Consider the following 9,000-nt stretch of genomic DNA (forward strand, 5'->3'; position numbering starts at 1 on the left):
CTAAAAAAGAAAGCTTTGTGTTGCATCTAGTGTGAATTCTAGTCCAACAAACACTTGCGTATCAGGTTTTATTCTACCACTGCGCTTATTCTCCATTTCTACATTGCAGATCTCGATTCAAAACTGAACAGTCAGACACACTGGCCTCATACCTCCATTTCCCCAGTGAGTGAACTTGCAGGTCAGGATTTCATAGAACTTGGTGATGAACTCATTCAAATGGGATGAACTCATTACCAGGCACTAGTGTGAATGAAAGGGTGGCAAGACTGGACCCAAGAAAGCTTCTTAGTGATGTCAAGAGAGTGATGAAATGACCAAAAATGACCAAAAGAGCAATATGTGATGACCCCACATCATTTGTTAAACTGACTACCTTCGTTAAACACATGATGAGAAGAAAGAAAAACCATGTCTAACCTTGCACTAGTTTCAAACTCAACCATTTGACTTTTCATTTGTGTTTTATTTAAATATGCACCCGTTTATTCATTTTATTTTATTTGTATTTTTTGTTAATCTTTCGGTTCCACATTATAAACTAAGATTTGTTTATAATGTATATATTTATATATATATATTCTGTAAAAAGGCCAGAAAATTGCAGGCGGGCAGTGTGAACGTCGTAATCTTTTCTTCATATCACACAAGAAAATAGCTATTTGTACAAAACAGGGCCGATTTACAAGCGAATCACAACACCTTGTTGGTCAGATGGAACTAAATATTGTAAGAAAAACATTTGCAGGATGCAAATATATATATAAATATGGGATGGAGCGGACTGCTCCTCAGCCCAAATCAGTATCTGGCTTTACCAACACCAATCTATTGGAACATCTTCCCAGAAGGTTATTATAACAGTAAATTAGGACTACATGCAGAATAGGATGTTCAGGTTTAGGTGTCCATAAACTTTTGACTGCGTATTATGTGAGGCACTCTAAATACAGTAAGCTTGGGTGAGAACATAATCCGTTTGAAAGGCCGCTTTAATTACTAGCCTTTGGATACAATCGATCAGCACATGGCTGTTTTGTTGGGTTTATGTAGGCTTACGTGATCAAGGTTGAAGGTTAATGGTGCCTTGTTGGAGCGAGTGACATAACGTGGTGTACATTTCGAGCACAACCTAGAACAATTGTAAAGCCATGAATATTCAGCTCGAAGTGAGGGTACTCTACAACACTCCAGCAACCACTGTAAAAATCTCCAACCTACACATTTGCCCCAACATGACACTAATAAAAAAGTGTACTAGCATACCGTGTGCGCGAGGAAGCTACTGCATGCTAATGCAAATTTGTTTCCAGGATTGAAAATTTAGCTTTTGAAACTTAACATTCATGCAGAGTGGTATTTATTTGGACCACAGTCCACGACATTTCACAGTCCTAAGAGACCCCAACATCATTGGCGATCACACAAATCTACCCCAGTTGAATATTTAATGAACTGAACAAATTGCCCACGATTGGGATCTACAGAGTCTCTTTAAATCACTGCAATAGCCAAAAAAGAAAAATCCCCAAACGTCCCCCATGTTTCTATGATGAATGCCAGGATTCTTTTTAGTCCCACCATCCTTACTGCTTTATAGGGCCTTTAGGCAGTTTTTAAAACTCAGCAGAACTTCACAAAGCTCCATCAAGAGGCCACGATTGCTTTTGAAGATCCAAACCATCAGCTCGCCAAACGCTGGCACGATTCTGCGTCAGGGAGGGGATTCATTTTATCACAAGAGGCGAAATGAATATTAGACTGCAAGCAACTGGATAGTGCGGTAACTTTTTGCTCAAGTCAATATTAAATACTGTTTAAGGAAATCCAGAAAGACAAAAGGAAGGATTTCCAGGCAGGCAGGAGGAAAGAAATTTCAGGAAGAATTTCAGGAAGGAAAGAATTAAAGAATTTCATTCGGGAAGGACAGAAGGAAGGAATTTTAGGAAGGAAAAAAAAATTTCAGGAAAGAAAGAAAGGAGAAATTTTAAGAAGGAAAGAAGCAAATAAAGTAATTTTAGCAAAAAAATAAAAAATAAATTTCCAGGAGAGAAAAAAAGGTAGGAATCTTAGGAAGCAAAGAAGGAAGGAAGTGCAAGAAAGAATACAATTCAGGAAGGAAAGAAGGAAGGGAGCAATTGCAGACATAAAATAAGGAAGAAATAACAGATAGGAAGGAAGGTAGCAATTTCAGGAAGGAAAGAAGGGAGGAAGCAAATTTCAGGATGGAAAGAAACATTTCATGAAGGAACGAATTTCAAGAAGAAGAAAAAACGAAGGAGGAATTTCAGGAAGTAAAGAAGGAAGAAAGGAACTGCAGGAAGAATAAGGAGTTGCTTCAGACAATGGAAATATTTTCAATAACTACATAAAGAAACATGAATCAAAACTACATCAAACAAAAAGCATTTATCTAAATTTTAAAACAAAAAAATTGACATTTAAATGTATTAATAATTAGAACAGGAAGCACATTAAAAGAGTTGTGAGTTTAAGCCAAACTTTCCCATTACATTACAAGAACCCTAATGTAGGTCTTTGGTCTCTTTGGTAATTGCTTTTTTTTGCACAAGATCACACACACCTCCTTCTCCAGCCATCCTCTCTCCTTTCCACTTCCTGTGTGTGTGTATGAGAGTGAGAGAGACAGTTTCAGGGGTGATGGGTGAAGCAAAATGTTCCACCAGGGCTTGCAGACAAATCCTCCGAATCAATAGTAGTTTTCAGTGCCTGTGGCCACAGCACCACACTGTTTAAATATTATATCCCAGTCTAAACACTACTCCATTTCTCCAGGCACCCTAATACCTGCACTTAGCTAAAGATAATTCATTTCAGAACCGATTTTCCCTTCTAGCGATCCATTTCAGCGCCTCGTTTTTTCCCATTTATCATCCGTACTCTATTCATCTTCTTTATACTGCTGCCATTCTTATGGACCGAGTGGCCTACAAGTGCTCAGAGAAAGTAAATTATATAACAGTAAGTTTGTTCGGTAAAAACTCCGAAGTGCGAGTTTTTGGGGAAAAAAACCTGCCGTTACATTATTTTCCCATTAATAACTGTCGGTAATTATTCTGAGTTATCTCGTCATTACGTGACCAAGATCACGTAATTATGGAACGTTAGAAGAATCAGGATTCAGAGAGAAATCTTGGCTTAATAGAATATTTTACATGCTTAAAAGCATTCAAGTGAGAAAAGAAAGGGAAGTGTTAAAGGAATGTATTACTGCTTAATACAATAAATTGAGTATGCTTCTAGCTTAAGGATCTTCATATATACATCTATTCAACCTCTATTACCAAAAGTTTTTAGACACCTGATTATAAGTACGATATGTGCTTTTTTAGCATCAAATTGCACATTTAGTCCCAGTTTGCTCTTATATCTGGAATTTGGTGTATGTATTAGTACCACTCTACTCTACTATACTATAGCTGCAGGTCATGTGTTGGTATCAGCATCGCATTTCATTTTCGTCTTGCTGTGTTCTAAGACCTGACACATTTTCTTTAATTGTCAGAGTCTCATTTTAGCCGAGTCTATGTCACAATAAAGCTCCGTCTCTGATCCGTGCAAGACAGAGAGGAGGTTGGGGAGAGAAATGAGAAAGATATAGAGCTCTAGGTCTCTCAGCTCTCAGCTCTACCCATCTGTTTTCATTCATTAGGACAGATCTGTGTCTGCGGGAATCTGACACCTTTTCACTTTCACTGCACAATATAATTAAGCTAGGGTGGGAATTCCTGTCTGCCTTTCTCTCTCTCCTTCAGCCTCAGCACAAACCCCTAGACAATCCACACCCCCTCCCCTTCGGTCTTATTAACTTCAAGAGAGAAAAACCAGGGGCTGATACCAACAAACACCAACTACACCAACACATGTAACTATAAAAAGATGTAAATTATATTGCGGAATTGATTAATCAATGGATTCGAATTGAATTAAACTGCTGGGGAATAAGGTACACACCTACGTCAGCGCGGCATCGCGAGCTCAGCCAATCACACAGCGCTGCTGTCGTTGATTCCTTTCCTCTTTTCCTCCTGCCTGGTGCCTCCATCCTCAGCATTCTTCTTCTCAGTCCCTCTAAAAATCACAGCACCTTCATCTCCCTCTACAGATCTCCTGTCTTTTTGTCAATGCTACTGTCTCTAAACCATACACTTTTCAGATACCCTTCTATCACAACTCACTCCTTTCCACCTCCTTCACTCTTTTCTTTACTTCTAAATATGCAGTTGTATTAATATATAAGAAAGATATTACAGTTATACAGACATGTTTTATTTGTTTATATAACAAATATGTCACCACAATCCATCAAAAATCGCTATTCTGTCTTTGATTTAATATTTATCCTCTCATTGTTTCTCTTGCCTTGATTTTTTTAGATTCACATCCTTGGATCTGCTGTTACTAGAACAATTTTCACTTTAATGCAGGACACGTGTTGTCTTGTGTGTGTTACTTTGCACTTAATTAAAAACTGTTCATGATTCATGCCTGAACGGTGCAAACTCATTTTTTAAACATCAAGCCGTAGATCACGTTGACGTACAACAGGAAGGAGTGAGACGTTTTTCGATTTTATGATCACTCTGTATAGAGAGAGAGAGAGAGAGAGAGAGAGAAAGAGAGAGAGAATTTTTTATTACAGGCATGAATATGAATTGGATCACCCCTGAAAAGCTCTTACTGTTCCGGTGCTTTTAAAAAAAAAAATTTTGGCAGTGCACTTGATCATGCTGAGGACTGGCATGGACTCATAACAGCATCTTTCAGCCAGTTAAAATACACAGATTGGCTAAAAATTATTATAGATTCAAATCTATCATTTCGGAATCTCTAAATACTCTTTAACACGATCGTTTCCCAAAAGTTGCTAATCCACATTGAAACTTCTAAAAAACACTTACATCCCTGTATTGCGGATGAGTAAAATGTAAAACGCTTCGATTTGTCATTTTTGCGTCATTTGTTTACTTCCAGCCTATGAATTGGCTGAATTGGACATATGATTGCCACATGACAAAAACAAAATGCCTCACTGTTTTCCGAAGCTTCGTTTTTCACAATCCACTTTTTCAGATTTATTCACTCTGGAGAGCATTTTCAAAAAGCTGTTTTTGTTGCCTAAAAATGCCACCTCAGTATGGACGGAAGGCCAAACGGAGAGAAAAATGTGTGTATTATGTGTGTAATGTGTGTAACGTATTAGCGTGAACATGGCCTCTGGTTTGCTGCCTGTTCTTTGTTTACAGTCTGCATTAGAGACCTGCACAGGACGGATTTTTCAGTCCCACTCTTGCCCACGCTCCCGCAAGGTTCTGTCTCCTGCAAAAAAAATGTATTATTTTCTCCTGCTCCCACCGCAATATTCAAGTTTTGTCCCGCTCCTGTCAACAAAGGCCCGCAGATAAAACGTATAAGTAGTTTTATCTTCAATGCACCGAATGCTTCTTCCCGCTACTCTGCCTTTCAGTTTCACTTGCTTCCATGTTTTGTTTTATTTGAGTTTGACTTTTTGTGCAAATGCTGAACATTGACATAAGAAACTTTTTAGAACATAGAACATCAACTGGAACGATATAAAAACAGATCAAGGTTTTGTAATAATAATGAATATGAATAATTAAGTAATATTTGTAGCACTCAGTGATTCTCCTCTGTCTTGCGCCTCAGACTTTGTGCCTCTGTGTGCTCTAGTAATCTCTGTGTGTTCCAGTTAACACGTGAGAGTTTGCTTCCGACATTGTGCCATTTTATTTTAGTTGCCACTGTTGCTTTTGTGCAGTAGATACAGAACAGTTTTCGTTTTTAGTAATTAATTAAAAAATTAATATTTTTAAGACGATTTTGCGGGAGTCGATTTTAGAATGATTTTATTCTCCCACCCACACCCACACGTGAGTATTTTACCACCTCGCAGCCAATCTTGTCCCGCAACGCACGTTTGCGTCGGGTCCTGCGGTACTCCTGCGGGAGTGCAGGTATCTAGTCTGTATATGGTCACGGTTTGTTTGCGAAGTCTTTCCTATGCCATGAAATTCAAATGCACTCAAACCTTGGGCTATGCAGCAAGACAGTGATCTGAAACATGACAGCGAGTCCACCTCCGAGCACTCAAAAAACTTTTACGTTTTAAGTCTGGACTTAATTTCGATTGAGATGCGGTAGCATGACCTTAAACAGGCCGTCCAAGCTAGAAAACACTCCAATTTGAAGAGCTGACCAAATATCCACCACAGCCATGTGAAAGACTCTGGATTGCTGGATTGCAGATATGACCCGGTATTAGGGTTAAGGGGCAATTCCTTTTTTACATAGAGTCTGGACATTTTCTTTCCATTAGCAACTGAAATCATTATGTAAAAACTGCATTTTGTATTTACTCTGGTTATCTTCGTATAATATTAATTTGCTTGATCTTAATCATTTAAGTGTCACAAATGCGCAAAAAAACTAATCAGAAAGGGGGCAAAAACATTCCACAGCATGGCACTTCTTTTATGAACACGAGTCCCTTTGGAAACCATGACAGGACTGCAAATTCAAAAGCACAAAAAGAGCACATAAAGCTTTTTTTTGTCTGAGAATTCGATTTTAGATTTTACCACTGCACATAAACTCAGAAAGCAAAACTGACACCAAACTCAAACCTTATGAATTTCCATTTAGGATAAATAAAGTGATATATTGAAACTTGAACTCAAGAACAAACAAATAAAAAACATCTCTAAAATCATTATGTTTGTTCGACTACTTTCAACAGTGCTCTGAATCATTGGTCACCAAAAAACTCGTGACCAAACCCAATTCTTTGTTTCATAGGGCAGGCACAGAGACGAGTTTCAGTCATGTGATGACTAAATATCAAAGTGAAATATGAAGGTATTAAGTGTCAGAAATGACCTTTGAGTCGGCTCATGTTGTTGCATGTCAGGGAAGGAAAAAAATAAAGCAGATCGTTTCTCAAATATATACATGGTTTGTACAGCAAACAGAATTGTTCTCGAGGGGAAAAAAAATGGCTTCAAATTATTCAAGAAATTACTTTTAAAAAGTTGTTAGATATTCAACACATTGAACAAACACTAACTAAAATTTGTTTTGCATCTATTTGTCTCGAAGGCAAAGCCATGATTATATATGACATGAGAAGGTGGTGGACAGTGACTACAGTAAGCATGAGATGACCACAGAAGAAAACGATGATAAGGAGAAAATAACCTTTCTATTGTCGAGAACACGAGAAAATTAAGTTGTGATAATGAAAAAACTAATTTTGTTATGTCAAAACCACAAGAAAATGATTTCGTAATCATGAGCCGCAGTTCTAAAGTGATGAATACACATGGTACACATCGTGTTACCGTTTTTTCATTCAAAACTAATCCTCCATAAATTAAACAATCAAAATCGTTCTAGCCTGTTGCAACTCAATGCAAAGCATATTTCACAAACTACCCTTGATTGCAACAAATGACATTAATATGTGATTTTTACAGGAAATTACGGGAAATTGCTGTTTTGTCCTAAAGAATTGCAGCACTGATTTGGTCATTCGGATCAATTTTGGGGCTAGCCATACACCGATTTCCGAAGCGAATGCATTAATGCAGTAACCAATATGTTTTTGAATGACAACATTTATAGCGCCACCCTAATAATCTCCATGGATGATCAATTCATCCATCAGACCATTCTTTCCTCTGCTTAAACCACCAAAACTTTATTCTTTATCACAAACATCAGGTACAGTGGCTATTCACTTTTGAGCTCCTCTTCGATTGCTCAGAATTCCTTCAATGAAAGGTGCTTTACACTAGAGTGCAATTCCTTTATGGCATTAGATTTATTTAGATGGCTTGGGGTCAGAGTGCACCCCTAGAGCACAGAGGGTTAAGAGCTTTGCTGAAGGCCCCAAGCATGGCAGCTTGGCAATACCGGGACTTGAACCCCTGACCTTCAGATCAGTAACCCAGAGCCTTTACCACTTTTCCTACCACCTTTGAGAACTAAGGGAAAAAAAATAATCCTTATCCACACTATTTACTCTGTATTGGTTTTAGGGATCATTAACAAAACAGCAATCCTTCGTTCTCCCTCTACCCTCGATCTCAGTCTTGTTCACAAACCGCTTTAATACTCTGCTTGTTCCACCTCCTTTTACATTTGTACACTTTAATTTTCTCAGTGCCTCGCTCTCCAGCTTTGTTTGTTGTTAACTTGTTGTCTTAGGGTTAATGGATTGTGACAGAGCACTGGGTGGCTGTGTGGAGTGAATTTCAATGGGGAGAGACGACAAAGGAGGGAGGGGGTGCTGGCAAAACTTTCAGAGTTGATGCAGTCGGATGTGGTTACTAAAACCGGGTAATTCCTGTTAGTTCCCACTAAACAATATTTATAATACTGCAGGATGTGGCACCTTTCATTTGAAACGTATTCATCTGAGACAATTAATCTCTATACATCCCCCTGAGGACATTCCTATAGTGGAAAATGGACTTACTGATACTGGAGACTCCTTCGAGAAAAGAAAATAACTAAAGTATATACAAAGTTTCTGCTCTGTTTTAATAAAATACCGAGAGAGGGAGAAAAAAAAAGCCACCGGGCACCTACATGGGCTATTTTTCATTCTATGCCTATGAGACAGTTCTGAGTGTGTGTTACAGCCATAGGCAAAGCCCTACACAAATAATTTCCTCTTGTACACGGGCTTCTTGAAGCTAGGCGTGATGTACGATTGGAGCAGGACAGTTTATCAATCAGGGTTATACATACAAATACCCCCCCCCCAAAAAACAAGGAGATTTTGAGGAAATGCTGAATGGACCAAGGAAAAAAAAGGATTTGATTTTTAAAAAGAGCATGGGGATGGAAGATATCAGTTTGACGAGGTTTTTTTTTTTTGCGTCTTTTACATTGTCCCTTAATTACCTCATGACTCATATCGGTATTGCAGAGAGGGCAGGAAGGATGGAGAGAGAA

The sequence above is a fragment of the Silurus meridionalis genome, chromosome 2, assembly GCF_014805685.1.
Source record: "Silurus meridionalis isolate SWU-2019-XX chromosome 2, ASM1480568v1, whole genome shotgun sequence".
NCBI lineage: Eukaryota > Metazoa > Chordata > Actinopteri > Siluriformes > Siluridae > Silurus > Silurus meridionalis.